Source organism: Helianthus annuus, chromosome 2 (genome assembly GCF_002127325.2).
Source record: "Helianthus annuus cultivar XRQ/B chromosome 2, HanXRQr2.0-SUNRISE, whole genome shotgun sequence".
NCBI lineage: Eukaryota > Viridiplantae > Streptophyta > Magnoliopsida > Asterales > Asteraceae > Helianthus > Helianthus annuus.
In genome coordinates this window covers 25,699,772-25,717,782 of record NC_035434.2, presented here as the reverse complement: position 1 = coordinate 25,717,782, position 18,011 = coordinate 25,699,772, and the positions used below count along the sequence as shown (strand labels likewise).

Genomic DNA, 18,011 nt, shown 5'->3' with positions numbered 1-18,011 from the left:
ACTTTGGTTCAAGGCACCTATGGAACTTCTCTGGTCTATACCAAGTTTTCTTAGGCTCCCTAATCCTTTTTAGGACTCTTGTAAGTGCTCTTAATCTCCTTTAATCCATTCTAACTTAGTTAATTAAGTAAAAGTCAAACCGTCGTAAGTAAGGTTTGACTTCGTGATTAAACATAATGTGCTCTGTCAAATCACGAATTAAAAATACCTTTAGGAAGGTAATTAAGTGGGTAACAAACCCTTAAAGGGGTGTTTCCAGATTCCCACTCTAAGCATGTCAATTGTCGAGTCAAAGCTAACCTTAAAAAGTCAACAGGATGCCTAATTTCAAATTAATGCATAATTAGCAATGTAGGTTGCATGTAACCTATTTGAACATTAATATAACTTGGTAATAAGTGTAAGAACATGTTCCAACATGTTCAACTCGACAATTTTCTGTTTAGACCCGGTTCGGAATCGAAAGTCGCATAGTTTGACTTTCGCTATGACTTTCAGTTCTGACCCGTTTTAGTCAAGACTAAGATTGCCTTAGAGCTTCTTTTGGACCTAATAACATGTTAGTATATCCCCCTGCGATTATACAACGTGGTTCATTAGATATCTTGTTCGTATGCATGTTTCCGTTAAATGCCCATATGTTGACCGTTATGCCCAAATGTCTAAAAATCATGATTTTTGAAAATGTAAAAGAGTAGACATCTTAGTTACTGAAATATACACTTGTCCCCAAAAATTTGACATCAGTTTGAGGTCTAGATTAGAAGTTATGCTCATTAGCGTAATTAGAGGCTTTTCTAGTAAATAATTAGCGTATTTAACGCATAACCTATCTAAACCCGAATTTTATATCAAAACTTTATACCCACTGTTATATAATAATATTTTGGGAATTTTAAAGATTTTTATTTATTTTTAGGCTGAGCATAACTTGAGGTTCTAAGCTTAATTCGGCTTATGCCGGTTTTACCCTTTTCGGCCATAAAATGAGTTTTACAAAACCTTTTGACCCCAAACCTTTTTCTACTGATTTATTATGTTAAATATAATATTTTGAGCCTTCTGGAAATATAAAAATATCAGCTTTTCTTTTAAAGCCCGGAAATGGCTCCAAATCGCCTTCTTAGGCATTTTTACGACATAGTATATGTCAAAACTAGTTTTTATACAAAAGGTCTAATACCTACTGATATATTTAGTAAAAATTTATATTATAACAGTAAACTAAAGTTGGAAACTCAGATTTCCCGTTTTTACCTTTTTAACTTATGTAAAATTACCAAAATGCCCTTATGAGGCATAATTGGCGTTTAAAACCATTTGGGGCATAATTGGACATACCTTACTGATATTACAACATATTTGGTGCATATAATCTCAAGAAACTTGCATATGACTTATATGGTTACTCGTTACGCACTTTCGCGTTCGGATCGACTTATGTGACTAGTTCACGCATATTAGCCGAAACGGGTCAAACCGTATCATCTTAGTCTCTAAATTCAGAATGTGTTTAGTTTACCCATATTATACGAGTATCCAAGCTTGTAGGGTCTAAATCACGTTCCTTTCCGGTTTTCGCATTCCTCGCGATTAAAACATACTTATTCTTCGAAACTAACCGGTCTAAGCTTAGGCTATGTTAAAGGACCCGTTAGGATTCTAATAGGTTATTATAACCTTCGTTCCAGAATAGGAGCCCAGTAAAAGACACGTGCATTTTTGCTTTTGTGGTTATACTTGCTCAGGTAAATACTTTTAACTTATTTTCCCTTATACGGGCTTGGGGGTACGGTATGTAAAATACCGCTTGGTCGGGCAATTGACCCCAACTCATTAGTAGTTGGGTATTATCAATGTGACCCGTTTGAAAACTTGGTTTTGTTTGTTTTTACGCCTTTGGGAGCTTAATGACCATGTCCCGGATATCCTTGGCATCATTTTTGGCCACGACCTTGACACCCGGGTGTAGGCGTACACCCGGTATTATGTCCATATTATTAAGGTATAAACGTTGGCTTCCCGCCGCGGATTTATACTAAGTGGTGTGTCATTTAACCTTAAACCCGACACGACTCGGGCGACTGAATGCACAACAAACATGTAAATCTTTTACAAGTTTAACTTCGATTAATTATTCCCAAGTTATAAAATGTTTTGTGCCTTGTGCATTTAAAACCAATTTATCAAATGTTTTCAAAATGAGTCAGTTAAATTGTATTTACCAGTGCAAACTGACGTATTTTCCTAAAAAGATTAAGTGCAGGTGCTATACGAAATAGGCTGGTTTCTCCTTAGCATCATAGAGTCTCGGAAGCTTTGGGATGCATTTATCTGTTGAACAATTTTCTTCTTTTATTCCGATCCGCCTGTGGATCTATTTCGACTATTTGTGATACTTGATATTACACATAATGGTTGAAATAAATCTATTTTCATTTGCTTCCGCTGTGCATTATAATTTGTGTTGTTTGACAAATGATGATATCAACTACGTCACGATACTCCCCCACCGGGCCCACCGGTGACACGTGGAAATTCGGGGTGTGACAGGTTGGTATCAGAGCCAACACTGAGTGAATTAAACACTAGCCTTTTGTGTTTAATCTCAGTGCACAAATTGCACATTCTTCGAGTTCCAAGTCTAGACATTGAACATAGGACAAACTCCGTTTTTGCTCTATTTTGAGTCTTTTATTATATTATTGTTGTTATCTAAATATTGTATGCAGGTCATCATGCCACCAAGATTCCTTCGCGGTAGAGGCAAGGGACCCGTGACGGGTCATGATCACGAAGCCGGGCCTTCGCACCGGCGTACTCCATCCATCACTATGAGCACGAGCCCGCAAGAGCCATGGAGGCTCTATGTTGAACCTGGAAGACGATCTGTCTCCCTTAGCTCTTCACCTTCTTACCAGCACTCCTTTGGACCCCATTCTGAAAATGAGCCCAACCAGCAACCATCCTCTTTCATACCTTTGCAGAGATCCAACTCTCATCACTCTTTTGGCGACCCAACCCCAGTCTTCCAAAGCCGATTTAACCCGGCCAATGTTCCGCCAGAACCCGTGGGTTTTAACCCACTTGGACCTAAAGACCATTTCTCTGGGGAAAACGACATGGACGAAGATAATGACCCCATGGAGCCTGCATCAGGAACGCCGAACCACCCCATTGAGATCTCAGATGGGTCATCATTCCATGGATCACCCTATCGCGGACCCGATAGTTTCCAGGCGATGTTTAACCAGTATGACTGGTATTTTACTCCATCCGAGCATTCGTCACCCTATCAGCAGCAGCAGCATCAGCAGCAACAGGATCCTTCCCAGGATTCTCGACTCAGGGCGGTCACGCCGCCGCCACCACCGCCAGTAGAACAGCAACCGCCTCCGGAGCCACCGAGGCGGAGAAGGTCAAACGCACGGATGTCCATGCGAGGAGGAGTTCGAATCAGTACTCCCCAACCATCAAGTGGCAGCCATTACCCGCCACTTCAGGAAGAAGAGGACCCACAGTTGGGAGGTCCATCAAGCCCTATTCCAGATGTCAACTCTGTACCTGTGATACCACTATTGGTTTTCGATAACCCGATTCCTGCGTATGCTGGATCAGCGGCATACAACCCCTTCGAGCAGCCGGCGCATACCCACTACAACTACAACTACGGTTATGCGGAGGTAGATCCGTATCAAGTAGCTCGGGATTACAATGCCCTTCACCCAGAAGGACCATACGGAGGGCCATGGACCACTGGTTACCCGACTTATGGGTACCAGCATCAGCCGCCCCCTCCACCGGTGTATCAACCGTTGCAGCCACCGCTTCAGCAGGAGGTTCTTGACAGATTGAACCAAGTTGAACAGGAGGTTCGAGAAGACCGCAGAGAGCGGCAAGGTTTCTTCAAGGGTCTGTCAGATTTGCTAAAGGGGAAGTCTAAGAGGAGGGGTCATTGAAAACCCTTGTTATATTTTTATTTATGTTGTAATTCAGTCCCTGCGTGGACTTGTTGTTTCAGTATTCAGCTCCTGCGTGAGCTTGTCATTTTGTACTCTGCTCCTGCATGAGCATGTTTGGTTAATTAACCCCTGCGTGGGTTTGTTCTTGTTTTCCCGCCCCTGCGTGGGCATTTATTTTAGTAGAAGTCCCGTTTGGGCAATTATTGTACTGATTTAAAACAATTTATGGGATGTTTTAGTTAAATTTTCATTTTATTAGTTGCATGCATAAATCATGAAAATAAATGAAAATTTTAAAAAGATCTGCCATTATAATTAATTGGTAAAACCTAAAGTGAACCAAGACCTAGCCTTATAATTCATAAAACAGGGCCAAGATGGTAGTTCCATAATTAGGTTAAGATCCATAATTAACATCTCAATTTAGAACTATTCTGCGTTAATTATTAAAGAATCTTGGAGGTAAAACCTAGCCTTTGTGTTATTGCAAACCTGGCCAAGATGGTACAACCCACATGATAGATTCCAATTATTGTTAACATTTATTAATATGTTAACGCTCTTGGCAAACTGTGAATCAGTAAAGTCACACAGGCCATCCCTCATAAAGGGTTAATTTTAAAATTCCCTTAAATTATTTAACCACTTCTTTGAAGTGAAGTGCCTGTGGGCAATAATTTAATGTCCTCCGTGACTAAGGACAGTGGTAGCTTATGACTCCCTGTTAATAAATGGTAACGAACTATGATTCAACCTAAAACACCTAGATACTATAAAAATCTTGGTTATTAAATATTTTAACTGTCCTTGTGACTAGGCCTTATGTGCTAGTAATAAAGCATCATAGGATTATAATAACATCCTAATGTTTTAATAAATTAACCTAAAATGGCAATTTAAAACCTTGGTTAATAAAACATAAAATACTATAAGAGCCTTTAAGTGAAAACCTTGTCCATCATTTATATGTAGCAGTTGAAGCTACATGGCTGGATCAGAAGAAGCCAATAGCCATCCGGTAGGGAACCGTGATGATGCTAAATTCTTAGTAACTAGTGCCGAGTTAAAAGCGATTGTGAATGATGCGGTTGCGAAAGCCTTAGAGCGGCAGTATAGTGAGTGCAGTGATACCCGCAGTAGAACCCTATCTACGCCGCATGCTAAACCCAAGAATCATTCAGAGATTCGCAACAAACCGCCACCTACTCCTCTCAAACCTAAGAAAGATGATGATCGTCATTCCTCAAATGAAAACAGTGTTCATCCCAAGAAGGGTGTGTATGATGAAGCCCCACGTGCTAAGGGTTGCACGTATAAATATTTTGTGTCTTGTAAACCTCGGGAGTTTACTGGGGAAAAAGGGGCCGTAGACTGTATGACATGGCTTGATGAGATAGAGACAGTTGTAGACATCAGTGGTTGTGCTGAAAGGGATATGGTTAAGTTTGCATCCCAGTCTTTTAAAGGTGAGGCTCTAGCTTGGTGGGGAGCATTGATCCAGGCTTCTGGGAAGGTTGCCTTGTACAGTATGTCATGGGAGCAGTTTGTTGCTCTTTTCAAAGAAAACTATTGTCCTCAGCATGAGGTTGAGCGAATAGAATCCGATTTCCTATCTCTGGTTATGAAGAACCTAGACTGCCAGGCGTACCTCACCAGCTTCAACACTCTATCCAGATTGGTTCCTTACCTGGTAACCCCTGAACCCAAGAGAATCGCGCGCTTTATTGGGGGTTTGGCCCCAGAAATCAAGGCCAGCGTGAAGGCCTCGCGACCTATCACATTCAGATCTGTCACCGACTTATCCCTGTCTCTCACTCAAGATGCAGCGAGACAAAGAGCTTTAAGAAATGCGGATTCTGACAAGAGAAAACGTGAAGATGACAATTCACGTCGATCAAGTAAAAAGCATAGGGGAAAGCGTGATGGTAAGAAAGGGTTTGAAGCCAGGAGAAGCGAACATCAGTCGGGCGATAGGCCCAAGTGCAAGGTTTGTAGGAAGCACCATTTTGGGAGGTGCAGGTTCGAACAGAAATCCCAGCCCAAGATGTGTGGGATATGTAAGTCTTCTGAGCACAGAACTCTTGAGTGCAAGAAGTTGAAAGATGCAACTTGCTACAGTTGCAACGAAAAGGGGCACATCAAGACCAATTGCCCAAAGAATGTCAAGAAGGCTGAAGACGGAAAGAAGACCAATGCCAGGGTCTTTCAAATGAATGTTCAAGAGGCCATCCAGAACGATAACGTCATAACTGGTACGTTTCTCATTAATGACGTTTACGCAAGAGTACTATTTGATTCTGGAGCAGATAAATCTTTTGTGGATAGTAAATTCTGCGAACTGTTAGGATTGCCTGTTAAAGCCCTAAGTGTAAAGTATGAGGTAGAGTTAGCAGATGGTACCTTAGAAACCGTCTCGACTATGTTAGATGGATGTGCTATATCCATTAGGAACCACTCTTTTCCTCTATCCCTGCTACCCTTTAAGTTAGCCGGTTTCGATGTGGTTTTGGGCATGGATTGGTTATCGCATAACCAAGCCCAGATTGTATGCAGTAGGAGGCAAGTAATAATCAAGACTCCATCTGGTGAGTCTCTCACCATACAGGGAGATACGCGTCATGGATTGCCTGAGCAGGTGTCTATGCTCAAAGCGTCCCAATGTTTGAAGAATGGTTGTGTCATCTATATGGCACAGGTAACCATTGATGAGCAGAAGCCCAAGATTGAGGACATTCCCGTTATATCAGAGTACCCTGAAGTTTTTCCAGAAGAACTGCCTGGTTTGCCACCAGACAGGCAAGTGGAATTAAGAATCGATATCATTCCTGGAGCTGCACCTATTGCTAGAGCACCTTATAGACTTGCACCAACGGAGATGAAGGAATTAAGGACGCAGCTAGACGATTTGCTAGCCAAAGGTTTCATTAGACCTAGTTCGTCTCCTTGGGGAGCGCCGGTATTATTTGTCAAGAAGAAAGATGGTTTGATGCGTTTGTGTATCGATTACCGAGAGCTTAACAAGGTTACCATTAAGAATAGGTATCCCTTGCCCAGGATCGACGATCTATTCGATCAACTTCAAGGGGCAAGCTATTTCTCCAAGATAGATCTGAGGTCGGGATATCACCAATTGAAGGTTAAGGATGAAGATGTGCACAAGACTGCGTTTAGGACTCGTTATGGTCACTACGAGTTCCTAGTGATGCCTTTCGGGCTCACAAACGCACCTGCCGCATTCATGGATCTCATGAATCGCGTTTGCAAACCATATTTGGACAAATTTGTCATCGTCTTCATCGATGACATTCTCATTTATTCCAAGAATCAAGCTGACCATGAGAAACACCTCCGATGTATTTTGAAACTGCTTTATCAAGTAAAGCTATATGCGAAGTTTTCCAAATGTGAGTTTTGGTTGAGAGAAGTCCAATTTCTTGGACATGTAGTCAGTGAGCGTGGTATTCAAGTGGATCCCGCTAAAGTTGAAGCCGTCATGAATTGGCAGGAGCCAAAGACACCTACGGAAATCCGCAGTTTCCTAGGTTTAGCTGGATACTACAGGAGATTCATCGAGAATTTCTCAAGAATTGCAGCACCCCTAACCTTGCTGACTCGCAAGAATAGCAAGTTCAACTGGGGACCTAAACAACAAGAGTCATTCGACATCTTGAAGCAGAAGTTGAGTAACGCTCCCGTGTTGACGTTACCTGATGGGATTGAGGAATTTGTAGTCTACTGCGATGCATCACACACCGGGATGGGTTGTGTGTTAATGCAGAAAAGCAAGGTCATTGCCTACGCTTCACGACAGTTAAAGGTGCATGAGAAAAATTACACCACTCATGATTTGGAATTGGGTGCTGTTGTATTTGCACTAAAGTTGTGGAGGCACTATTTGTATGGTACTAAATGTGTGATCTATTCCGATCATAAAAGCCTTCAGCATCTGTTCAACCAGAAGGAATTGAACATGAGACAGCGACGTTGGATGGAAACCCTAAATGATTACGACTGTGAAATAAGATACCATCCAGGCAAGGCCAATGTAGTCGCAGATGCCCTGAGCAGGAAAGAAAGGATAAAGCCAATCAGAATCAATGCTAAAAGCATTGAGGTCAGGAACAGTCTAAATGAAAGGTTGTTAGCTGCACAGAAGGAAGCAGTGCTAGAAGCTAACTACCCGAATGAAAAGCTAGGAGTAACTGAAGAACAGTTATCCTATGGCAAAGACGGAATCCTAAGGCTAAATGGAAGAATATGGGTTCCTATCTTTGGAGGTCTTCGTGACGTCATCCTTAAAGAAGCCCACAGTTCCAAATATTCCGTCCATCCTGGAGCGGATAAGATGTACCAAGATGTAAAGGCAAATTACTGGTGGATAGGCTTGAAAAAGTCTATAGCCACCTATGTGGCTAAATGTCTGACGTGCGCTCAAGTTAAAGCTGAGCATCAGAAACCGTTAGGTTTGCTGCAACAGCCTGAGATTCCCACCTGGAAATGGGAAATGGTAACAATGGATTTTATCACCAAGTTGCCTAAGACGCCGAAAGGAAATGACACTATTTGGGTAATAGTTGATCGACTGACTAAGTCAGCACATTTCCTACCCATTAAATAGACTTACAGCTCTGACATGCTAGCCCAACTGTACGTGGATAAGATTGTATCCCTGCATGGCGTACCAGTATCTATCATCTCTGATAGGGATACCAGATACACGTCTCATTTCTGGAGGAGTTTCCAAAGGTCTCTGGGTACGCAACTGAATTTTAGTACAGCTTATCATCCTCAGACGGATGGGCAAAGTGAGCGTACTATTCAAACCTTGGAGGACATGCTTCGTGCATGCATGATTGACTTAGGAGGAAGTTGGGATATACACCTACCTCTGATTGAATTCTCCTACAATAATAGCTACCACACCAGCATTAAGGCTGCACCTTTTGAGGCACTATACGGTAGAAAGTGCAGAACACCCATTTGTTGGGCGGAGGTAGGAGAAGTTCAAGTGTCAGGACCAGAATTAGTTCTGGAGACAACGGATAAGATTACCCAAATTACTGAGCACCTGAAAGCTGCCCGTGATAGGCAGAAGAGCTATGCTAATGATAGGCGAAAGCCCCTCAAGTTCGAGGTTGGCGATAAAGTTTTGCTCAAAGTATCACCTTGGAAAGGGGTAATGAGATTTGGCAAGAAAGGTAAGTTAAGCCCAAGATACATTGGACCATTCGAGATCATCGAATGTATAGGATCAGTGGCTTATAAGTTAAACTTACCAGAGGAGCTTAGTGGTATTCACAATGTGTTCCACATCTGCAACCTGAAGAAATGTCTAGCTGATGAATCACTAGTCATACCGCATACAGGTGTGCATATAGATGAAAGCTTAAAGTTCATAGAAAAACCTGTGTCGATTGAGGACCGACAGGTAAAGAAGCTTCGAAGGAAGCACGTACCCATTGTCAAGGTCAAATGGGAGGGCCGCAGAGGTCCTGATTATACGTGGGAGTTAGAATCCACAATGAAAGAGAAATACCCTCAATTATTTCAGTAAATCTCGAGGTCGAGATTTCTTTTAAGGGGGTGAGGATGTAACACCTCGAAAATTCCTGTCCACTTAAATGAAGACACGTGTCACGTTAGACAGACGTGTCAGAGAAACCGGATTAAATAAAAGATGTAAGGTAGGATTTCTAATAAAAAGGGCGTCATGTTATTTAAAATTACCTCTGAACGACCCAAGGGCGACACGTTATAAAATCACCTCTGAGCGACCCAAATTTTTATAAATCCCAAGATCCTTAAATCAATTGATAATCATCTCGTATGATAACCGGTTGCTCTTAAATAAATAAAGTTGCATATGTATCAAGGACTTTGGAATTATAGGTTGTTACTACTTCTAAAGTTAAATAAAATCCTTATAAATAAAATAAAGGATAATCTTGAAGCTTGGCCAACTATTGAGATAATCCAAGACTCATTCATGGAAATTTCCGTCAAAATTGCAAGACCCTTGTAAGTGAAATTGAAAGAGGAAACATGTAAGAGCATGCTAAGCATGCAATGGCTGGTCAAAATGGTCCCACATCTGAGAAAGAGGGACTGAATTCGAGTTAGTTGAATGCATGGTCAATACTTGAAAGTTCACTAATTTTTGTCCTCTGGCCATCGGTTACGGACCGCAAAGCCTCTGGCTTACGGTCCGTAAGCAAGGTAACTGGGCATTTCAGCGAAGGTCGGTTACGGACCGTAAAGGTTTAAGCTTACGGTCCGTAAGAGGAGCATACGCACCGCAAGACCTTGTGCTTACGGTCCGTAAGGAGGTCGCTGGCAGCAGAAATTTGGCAGCTGCCTGTTCAGCCAGTTAACCGACTTAAAATGTAAAATTTCGAAACCATGGGCTTGCTAGGCAGTAAATAGCCCTTTAGGGACACCTGGGATCATCTCCTAACTATCCTAGAGTTGCTTGGCATGATCTAAGGCCTCTTAGTTCTCTATAAAAGGGACTTGAATGGTAACCATTTGAGCTTGCTCACTTGGGACTTTGGTTCAAGGCACCTCTGGAACTTCTCTGGTCTATACCAAGTTTTCTTAGGCTCCCTAATCCTTTTTAGGACTCTTGTAAGTGCTCTTAATCTCCTTTAATCCATTCTAACTTAGTTAATTAAGTAAAAGTCAAACCGTCGTAATTAAGGTTTGACTTCGTGATTAAACATAATGTGCTCTGTCAAATCACGAATTAAAAATACCTTTAGGAAGGTAATTAAGTGGGTAACAAACCCTTAAAGGGGTGTTTCCAGATTCCCACTCTAAGCATGTCAATTGTCGAGTCAAAGCTAACCTTAAAAAGTCAACAGGATGCCTAATTTCAAATTAATGCATAATTAGCAATGTAGGTTGCATGTAACCTGTTTGAACATTAATATAACTTGGTAATAAGTGTAAGAACATGTTCCAACATGTTCAACTCGACAATTTTCTGTTTAGCCCCGGTTCGGAACCGAAAGTCGCATAGTTTGACTTTCGCTATGACTTTCAGTTCTGACCCGTTTTAATCAAGATTAAGATTTCCTTAGAGCTTCTTTTGGACCTAATAACATGTTAGTATATCCTCCTGCGATTATACAACGTGGTTCATTAGATATCTTGTTCGTATGCATGTTTCCGTTAAATGCCCATATGTTGACCGTTATGCCCAAATGTCTAAAAATCATGATTTTTGAAAATGTAAAAGAGTAGACATCTTAGTTACTGAAATATACACTTGTCCCCAAAAATTTGACATCAGTTTGAGGTCTAGATTAGAAGTTATGCTCATTAGCGTAATTAGAGGCTTTTCTAGTAAATAATTAGCGTATTTAACGCATAACCTATCTAAACCCGAATTTTATATCAAAACTTTATACCCACTGTTATATAATAATATTTTGGGAATTTTAAAGATTTTTATTTATTTTTAGGCTGAGCATAACTTGAGGTTCTAAGCTTAATTCGGCTTATGCCGGTTTTACCCTTTTCGGCCATAAAATGAGTTTTACAAAACCTTTTGACCCCAAACCTTTTTCTACTGATTTATTATGTTAAATATAATATTTTGAGCCTTCTGGAAATATAAAAATATCAGCTTTTCTTTTAAAGCCCGGAAATGGCTCCAAATCGCCTTCTTAGGCATTTTTACGACATAGTATATGTCAAAACTAGTTTTTATACAAAAGGTCTAATACCTACTGATATATTTAGTAAAAATTTATATTATAACAGTAAACTAAAGTTGGAAACTCAGATTTACCGTTTTTACCTTTTTAACTTATGTAAAATTACCAAAATGCCCTTATGAGGCATAATTGGCGTTTAAAACCATTTGGGGCATAATTGGACATACCTTACTGATATTACAACATATTTGGTGCATATAATCTCAGGAAACTTGCATATGACTTATATGGTTACTCGTTACGCACTTTCGCGTTCGGATCGGCTTATGTGACTAGTTCACGCATATTAGCCGAAACGGGTCAAACCGTATCATCTTAGTCTCTAAATTCAGAATGTGTTTAGTTTACCCATATTATACGAGTATCCAAGCTTGTAGGGTCTAAATCACGTTCCTTTCCGGTTTTCGCATTCCTCGCGATTAAAACATACTTATTCTTCGAAACTAACCGGTCTAAGCTTAGGCTATGTTAAAGGACCCGTTAGGATTCTAATAGGTTATTATAACCTTCGTTCCAGAATAGGAGCCCAGTAAAAGACACGTGCATTTTTGCTTTTGTGGTTATACTTGCTCAGGTAAATACTTTTAACTTATTTTCCCTTATACGGGCTTGGGGGTACGGTATGTAAAATACCGCTTGGTCGGGCAATTGACCCCAACTCATTAGTAGTTGGGTATTATCAATGTGACCCGTTTGAAAACTTGGTTTTGTTTGTTTTTACGCCTTTGGGAGCTTAATGACCATGTCCCGGATATCCTTGGCATCATTTTTGGCCACGACCTTGACACCCGGGTGTAGGCGTACACCCGGTATTATGTCCATATTATTAAGGTATAAACGTTGGCTTCCCGCCGCGGACTTATACTAAGTGGTGTGTCATTTAACCTTAAACCCGACACGACTCAGGCGACTGAACGCACAACAAACATGTAAATCTTTTACAAGTTTAACTTCGATTAATTATTCCCAAGTTATAAAATGTTTTGTGCCTTGTGCATTTAAAACCAATTTATCAAATGTTTTCAAAATGAGTCAGTTAAATTGTATTTACTAGTGCAAACTGACGTATTTTCCCAAAAAGATTAAGTGCAAGTGCTATACGAAATAGGCTGGTTTCTCCTTAGCATCATAGAGTCTCGCAAGCTTTGGGATGCATTTATCTGTTGAACAATTTTCTTCTTTTATTCCGATCCGCCTGTGGATCTATTTCGACTATTTGTGATACTTGATATTACACTTAATGGTTGAAATAAATCTATTTTCATTTGCTTCCGCTGTGCATTATAATTTGTGTTGTTTGACAAATGATGATATCAACTACGTCACGATACTCCCCCACCGGGCCCACCGGTGACACGTGGAAATTTGGGGTGTGACAGGTTGGTATCAGAGCCAACACTGAGTGAATTAAACACTAGCCTTTTGTGTTTAATCTCAGTGCACAAATTGCACATTCTTCGAGTTCCAAGTCTGGACATTGAACATAGGACAAACTCCGTTTTTGCTTTATTTTGAGTCTTTTATTATATTATTGTTGTTATCTAAATATTGTATGCAGGTCATCATGCCACCAAGATTCCTTCGCGGTAGAGGCAAGGGACCCGTGACGGGTCATGATCACGAAGCCGGGCCTTCGCACCGGCGTACTCCATCCATCACTATGAGCACGAGCCCGCAAGAGCCATGGAGGCTCTATGTTGAACCTGGAAGACGATCTGTCTCCCTTAGCTCTTCACCTTCTTACCAGCACTCCTTTGGACCCCATTCTGAAAATGAGCCCAACCAGCAACCATCCTCTTTCATACCTTTGCAGAGATCCAACTCTCATCACTCTTTTGGCGACCCAACCCTAGTCTTCCAAAGCCGATTTAACCCGGCAAATGTTCTGACAGAACCCGTGGGTTTTAACCCACTTGGACCTGAAGACCATTTCTCTGGGGAAAACGACATGGACGAAGATACTGACCCCATGGAGCCTGCATCAGGAACGCCGAACCACCCCATTGAGATCTCAGATGGGTCATCATTCCATGGATCACCCTATCGCGGACCCGATAGTTTCCAGGCGATGTTTAACCAGTATGACTGGTATTTTACTCCATCTGAGCATTCGTCACCCTATCAGCAGCAGCAGCATCAGCAACAACAGGATCCTTCCCAAGATTCTCGACTCAGGGCGGTCACGCCGCCGCCACCACCGCCAGTAGAACAGCAACCGCCTCCGGAGCCACCGAGGCGGAGAAGGTCAAACGCACGGATGTCCGTGCGAGGAGGAGTTCGAATCAGTACTCCCCAACCATCAAGTGGCAGCCATTACCCGCCACTTCAGGAAGAAGAGGACCCACAGTTGGGAGGTCCATCAAGCCCTATGCCAGATGTCAACTCTGTACCTGTGATACCACCATTGGGTTTCGATAACCCGATTCCTGCGTATGCTGGATCAGCGGCATACAACCCCTTCGAGCAGCCGGCGCATACCCACTACAACTACAACTACGGTTATGCGGAGGTAGATCCGTATCAAGTAGCTCGGGATTACAATGCCCTTCACCCAGAAGGACCATACGGAGGGCCATGGACCACTGGTTACCCGACTTATGGGTACCAGCATCAGCCGCCCCCTCCACCGGTGTATCAACCGCCGCAGCCACCGCTTCAGTAGGAGGTTCTTGACAGATTGAACCAAGTTGAACAGGAGGTTCGAGAAGACCGCAGAGAGCGGCAAGGTTTCTTCAAAGGTCTGTCAGATTTGCTAAAGGGGAAGTCTAAGAGGAGGGGCCATTGAAAACCCTTGTTATATTTTTATTTATGTTGTAATTCAGTCCCTGCGTGGACTTGTTGTTTCAGTATTCAGCTCCTGCGTGAGCTTGTCATTTTGTACTCTGCTCCTGCGTGAGCATGTTTGGTTAATTAACCCCTGCGTGGGTTTGTTCTTGTTTTCCCGCCCCTGCGTGGGCATTTATTTTAGTAGAAGTCCCGTTTGGGCAATTATTGTACTGATTTAAAACAATTTATGGGATGTTTTAGTTAAATTTTCATTTTATTAGTTGCATGCATAAATCATGAAAATAAATGAAAATTTTAAAAAGATCTGCCATTATAATTAATTGGTAAAACCTAAAGTGAACCAAGACCTAGCCTTATAATTCATAAAACAGGGCCAAGATGGTAGTTCCATAATTAGGTTAAGATCCATAATTAACATCTCAATTTAGAACTATTCTGCGTTAATTATTAAAGAATCTTGGAGGTAAAACCTAGCCTTTGTGTTATTGCAAACCTGGCCAAGATGGTACAACCCACATGATAGATTCCAATTATTGTTAACATTTATTAATATGTTAACGCTCTTGGCAAACTGTGAATCAGTAAAGTCACACAGGCCATCCCTAATAAAGGGTTAATTTTAAAATTCCCTTAAATTATTTAACCACTTCTTTGAAGTGAAGTGCCTGTGGGCAATAATTTAATGTCCTCCGTGACTAAGGACAGTGGTAGCTTATGACTCCCTGTTAATAAATGGTAACGAACTATGATTCAACCTAAAACACCTAGATACTATAAAAATCTTGGTTATTAAATATTTTAACTGTCCTTGTGACTAGGCCTTATGTGCTAGTAATAAAGCATCATAGGATTATAATAACATCCTAATGTTTTAATAAATTAACCTAAAATGGCAATTTAAAACCTTGGTTAATAAAACATAAAATACTATAAGAGCCTTTAAGTGAAAACCTTGTCCATCATTTATATGTAGCAGTTGAAGCTACATGGCTGGATCAGAAGAAGCCAATAGCCATCCAGTAGGGAACCGTGATGATGCTAAATTCTTAGTAACTAGTGCCGAGTTAAAAGCGATTGTGAATGATGCGGTTGCGAAAGCCTTAGAGCGGCAGTATAGTGAGTGCAGTGATACCCGCAGTAGAACCATATCTACGCCGCATGCTAAACCCAAGAATCATTCAGAGATTCGCAACAAACCGCCACCTACTCCTCTCAAACCTAAGAAAGATGATGATCGTCATTCCTCAAATGAAAACAGTGTTCATCCTAAGAAGGGTGTGTGTGATGAAGCCCCACGTGCTAAGGGTTGCACGTATAAATATTTTGTGTCTTGTAAACCTCGGGAGTTTACTGGGGAAAAAGGGGCCGTAGACTGTATGACATGGCTTGATGAGATAGAGACAGTTGTAGACATCAGTGGTTGTGCTGAAAGGGATATGGTTAAGTTTGCATCCCAGTCTTTTAAAGGTGAGGCTCTAGCTTGGTGGGGAGCATTGATCCAGGCTTCTGGGAAGGTTGCCTTGTACAGTATGTCATGGGAGCAGTTTGTTGCTCTTGTCAAAGAAAACTATTGTCCTCAGCATGAGGTTGAGCGAATAGAATCCGATTTCCTATCTCTGGTTATGAAGAACCTAGACTGCCAGGCGTACCTCACCAGCTTCAACACTCTATCCAGATTGGTTCCTTACCTGGTAACCCCTGAACCCAAGAGAATCGCGCGCTTTATTGGGGGTTTGGCCCCAGAAATCAAGGCCAGCGTGAAGGCCTCGCGACCTATCACATTCAGATCTGTCACCGACTTATCCCTGTCTCTCACTCAAGATGCAGCGAGACAAAGAGCTTTAAGAAATGCGGATTCTGACAAGAGAAAACGTGAAGATGACAATTCACGTCGATCAAGTAAAAAGCATAGGGGAAACCGTGATGGTAAGAAAGGGTTTGAAGCCAGGAGAAGCGAACATCAGTCGGGCGATAGGCCCAAGTGCAAGGTTTGTAGGAAGCACCATTTTGGGAGGTGCAGGTTCGAACAGAAATCCCAGCCCAAGATGTGTGGGATATGTAAGTCTTCTGAGCACAGAACTCTTGAGTGCAAGAAGTTGAAAGATGCAACTTGCTACAGTTGCAACGAAAAGGGGAACATCAAGACCAATTGCCCAAAGAATGTCAAGAAGGCTGAAGACGGAAAGAAGACCAATGCCAGGGTCTTTCAAATGAATGTTCAAGAGGCCATCCAGAACGATAACGTCATAACTGGTACGTTTCTCATTAATGACGTTTACGCAAGAGTACTATTTGATTCTGGAGCAGATAAATCTTTTGTGGATAGTAAATTCTGCGAACTGTTAGGATTGCCTGTTAAAGCCCTAAGTGTAAAGTATGAGGTAGAGTTAGCAGATGGTACCTTAGAAACCGTCTCGACTATGTTAGATGGATGTGCTATATCCATTAGGAACCACTCTTTTCCTCTATCCCTGCTACCCTTTAAGTTAGCCGGTTTCGATGTGGTTTTGGGCATGGATTGGTTATCGCATAACCAAGCCCAGATTGTATGCAGTAGGAGGCAAGTAATAATCAAGACTCCATCTGGTGAGTCTCTCACCATACAGGGAGATACGCGTCATGGATTGCCTGAGCAGGTGTCTATGCTCAAAGCGTCCCAATGTTTGAAGAATGGTTGTGTCATCTATATGGCACAGGTAACCATTGATGAGCAGAAGCCCAAGATTGAGGACATTCCCGTTATATCAGAGTACCCTGAAGTTTTTCCAGAAGAACTGCCTGGTTTGCCACCAGACAGGCAAGTGGAATTAAGAATCGATATCATTCCTGGAGCTGCACCTATTGCTAGAGCACCTTATAGACTAGCACCAACGGAGATGAAGGAATTAAGGACGCAGCTAGACGATTTGCTAGCCAAAGGTTTCATTAGACCTAGTTCGTCTCCTTGGGGAGCGCCGGTCTTATTTGTCAAGAAGAAAGATGGTTTGATGCGTTTGTGTATCGATTACCGAGAGCTTAACAAGGTTACCATTAAGAATAGGTATCCCTTGCCCAGGATCGACGATCTATTCGATCAACTTCAAGGGGCAAGCTATTTCTCCAAGATAGATCTGAGGTCGGGATATCACCAATTGAAGGTTAAGGATGAAGATGTGCACAAGACTGCGTTTAGGACTCGTTATGGTCACTACGAGTTCCTAGTGATGCCTTTCGGGCTCACAAACGCACCTGCCGCATTCATGGATCTCATGAATCGCGTTTGCAAACCATATTTGGACAAATTTGTCATCGTCTTCATCGATGACATTCTCATTTATTCCAAGAATCAAGCTGACCATGAGAAACACCTCCGATGTATTTTGAAACTGCTTTATCAAGAAAAGCTATATGCGAAGTTTTCCAAATGTGAGTTTTGGTTGAGAGAAGTCCAATTTCTTGGACATGTAGTCAGTGAGCGTGGTATTCAAGTGGATCCCGCTAAAGTTGAAGCTGTCATGAATTGGCAGGAGCCAAAGACACCTACGGAAATCCGCAGTTTCCTAGG

The 18,011-nt window shown here is 41.8% G+C and overlaps 1 pseudogene; it reads left to right on the top strand.

Annotated features, from left to right (window-relative positions):
- Window positions 1–18,011, top strand: part of LOC110887843 — a 51,075-nt pseudogene that overhangs the window by 14,862 nt on the left and 18,202 nt on the right.